This window comes from Scyliorhinus torazame, chromosome 30 (genome assembly GCF_047496885.1).
Source record: "Scyliorhinus torazame isolate Kashiwa2021f chromosome 30, sScyTor2.1, whole genome shotgun sequence".
NCBI classification, from domain to species: domain Eukaryota; kingdom Metazoa; phylum Chordata; class Chondrichthyes; order Carcharhiniformes; family Scyliorhinidae; genus Scyliorhinus; species Scyliorhinus torazame.
In genome coordinates, this window is record NC_092736.1 from 22,049,629 (window position 1) to 22,052,885 (window position 3,257).

Consider the following 3,257-nt stretch of genomic DNA (forward strand, 5'->3'; position numbering starts at 1 on the left):
TTGACAGTGTAGCACTCCTGGAACTCCAGAATATCGGTCTATGAAGTGGGAGTTGAGCACAACCTGCTGACTCATGTGCGGTGGCCCTAGTGGCTTTGTCGCCGGACTAATAGCCCCAGGGGTAAAGCGCTAAGGACCCGGGTTCGAATCCCACCATGGCGGATGGTGAAGTTTGAATCCCATAAAAGCCGGAATTGAAACTCTAATGATGACCGTTGTCATTACAAAACCATCTGGTTCACTAATGTCCCTTTAGGGAGGGAAATCTGCCGTCCTTACCTGGCCTGGCCTACATGTGACTCCAGACCCACAGCAACGTGGTTGACCATTCAATGCCCTCTCACTTCAAGGGCAGTAAATGCTGACCCAGCTGCGATGCCCACATCGCATGAATGAACTTTTAATAATGACCCAACTGCGCTAGAACTGGCGCCCCAGACAGCGCAGTCAGAAAACTGCATCAGCTGCAGAGCGAATCTCAACCCGTTGGCGAGCACGGGACCCTCAGAATGGATTGCCAAGTACTATTTTCATTTCAAAGCCTGCATGGTAGAACATTCCGACAAAGTGGAGTGTTTTGCAATCTGGATCTTCCTCAGCCGTATCAGGGCAGTTAAAAGCATGGTGTGCTTTTCAAATTAAGTCAGCGGCCCCGAGCTATAACTCTCCCTCAGTCTGCTTTTTTCTAGTCTACCTACGCCTAAAAACACTCTCACAAAATTGCACTCTGGCTAAACCTCACGGGCACTTGATTCACCTTTGCAACGTTTAGAGGTTTTGATGAAGCCAATCTGGGAGCGTCATTCCCCTCTCTCCGCCCCCGCCTTCTCTCCCGTAAGGTCGTCCTGACTCTTGCAGAAGCAGTGTGCACCTTTCACCTCTACCCCAGATGTGCCTCGACCTCGGTTTCCATGGAAACACTGATCCGTCTTCGCAGGACCAGAGGAGTAATCAATTTAGTGAAAGCTAAGCATGTTTGTGTTCAGAGAATCTGGACAGGGAGACAGATCACCATTCAGCCACGTTCCTAGCTGTACTTCCCGGTTTCGGTTTTTTTTTCCTTTGCCTCAAAGTAATTTTGAATTCAATTACCCGTGACGCCGTTTCTGCTCCCAGACTAACCCAGAATCCCAGCCACGGAGGCGGTTGTCCGGTTTGTACCACGCCTACTTCATTGGGAGTGAAACCCCGGTGCGTGACTGACATTTTAACACATGTCTCTCCACACCTTTTCTCCAGAGTGCGGTACTGCAATTCAGGCTGACAAGACGCACAGGCCAGGATCAGTTTCTGCCACATGATGTTGCGTTTTGTACTCTGGGATAACACGGGCTGCAACTCGATGCAGCTTTGACCAACAGATACTCCAGACTTTGAAGTAAGTTCAATGTGATTTATTGAACCATGAGCACAGTTCTCTATGAGTTTGCCTCTCCTGCTAATCTTGCTACAGTAACTCAGTTTAACTAACCAGTCTGCTCTAAGCCACGTGGTGGGTGTGATGCTTCTGATCTGCCCCTGTCCTACTCTCTGAGTGTCGCCTGTGGAAAGAGACAGAGCATTTGTGCCCTGTCCTTATATATGGGTTGTGTAATGCCCCCTTGTGGTAGTGTCACCTCTGGGTGGCTTGACTGCCCATTGGTCGTGTCCTATTCTATGTGTTCATTAGCTGTATGTCTGCATGTCATGACTTCTCTGGTGCTCCCTCTAGTGTTTACTTAGTCGCAGTGTATTTACATTAACCCCTTGTGTATTTACAGTGATGGATAGCACCACACATGAGGCCCTGGCTGAATCGATACTGGCAGTTTGCAAGAGCACTCAAGTCAACACTTAGGGATAGGATTGTTAGCCCAAGATTCTGATACTTTCCCATGTGGTGACTCGGTTGGAGTTGTGCGATCCGATTCGCTGACGCTCACTGGATCAAGAGGAGGGACTGTGGTAGACTGGAATGGCCTGGATTTTAGGCCCTATTAAATCAGACACTTTAAATTAAAATATTGAACATCTTAAATCAAGGTACGGCTAGCTTCGGCAAACAGGCAAACAGCCTGATGGGAATTCGAACTTGGCCAAGTTCGAATATACTGAAACCCAGCTGGCAGAACATGTCTGGGCCTGCCCGACCAATCACCAATCAAGAGACAATTGGCTCTATTCATGGATCGAGCGTTTTCAGTAGACAAGGTTACATACCCACAATGCATCAGTGTCATGGGAGAGTGCTTTTAAGAAATGGATGTTTAAGCAATGCACCTTTAAGAAATGCAGTGATGTCAGAGTGTGGGTGGAGCTGGGCTTTAGATCAGCCATTTTGCAGTTTTTAGTTTTAGTTTGAAAAGAGCTGGGGTGTGTCTGTGTTTGCAGTGAGCTGGATCTGCTGTGATCTCTGCCATGAAAGACGATCTCTGGATCATTTGGGTGATTTAAACTCATAATAGTAAAGCCTTTAACCTGATGTGTTTCTGTTTAAAGGTGTTAAGTCTCTCATGGATGTTGAAAGGAATAACTGAAGGATTATTTAGTGTTGTAATATTTTCGGGGTTATCTTTGAAGTAAGGGGTGTTAAGAGATCCAATGTTTATTTAAGAGGTTAAGTTGAGTTGATGGAATAAACATTGTTTTGTGTTTAAAAACCCACGTGTCCATAATTGTAATCCCACACCTGGGGAACAAGCCGTATGCGCGGAAAAGCAACAATAGCATTAAAGGGGGAGGTTGGTTGAACTCCATGATACATTTTGGGGTTCTGAAAATGCCTCGCCCATAACATCAGGAAATGGACCCCCGATGTCCTCCCCCGCACTCCATTGAATGGTCCCACTCCCACCCTGTGACCTCATCGGCATGGGGGCCGGAGAACATTCTGGAAATGCACAGGGAGGGGGTATAAGAATCAAACCCCCTCGGATCACCCAGCAGCGAAGACCCGATGCAGCAGAGACGGAAGGGAACAGTGTGCGATGCCCACCTTGGCAATGAAGAAAGACTCAACGAGGAATTGAGAATCGGACCCGCAGGGTGACTGAGATCATCGGCACGGGAACCTTGGGACCTTTTATTGAGAGAACATAGAACATAGAACATTACAGCACAGTACAGGCCCTTCGGCCCTCGATGTTGCGCCGACCTGTGAAACCACTCTAAAGCCCATCTACACTATTCCCTTATCGTCCTTATGTCTATCCAATGACCATTTGAATGCCCTTAGTGTTGGCGAGTCCACTACTGTTGCAGGCAGGGCATTCCACGCC

General features: G+C 47.8%; 1 long non-coding RNA gene across 1 annotated transcript; it reads left to right on the plus strand.

Moving 5' to 3' along the window:
- Positions 1-816: 816 nt before the first annotated feature.
- LOC140404422 (uncharacterized) lies at positions 817-2,639 on the plus strand. The gene is made up of 2 exons (XR_011938505.1): positions 817-1,378; positions 1,761-2,639. It is a non-coding gene; the product is annotated as an uncharacterized lncRNA (long non-coding RNA).
- Positions 2,640-3,257: the final 618 nt, after the last annotated feature.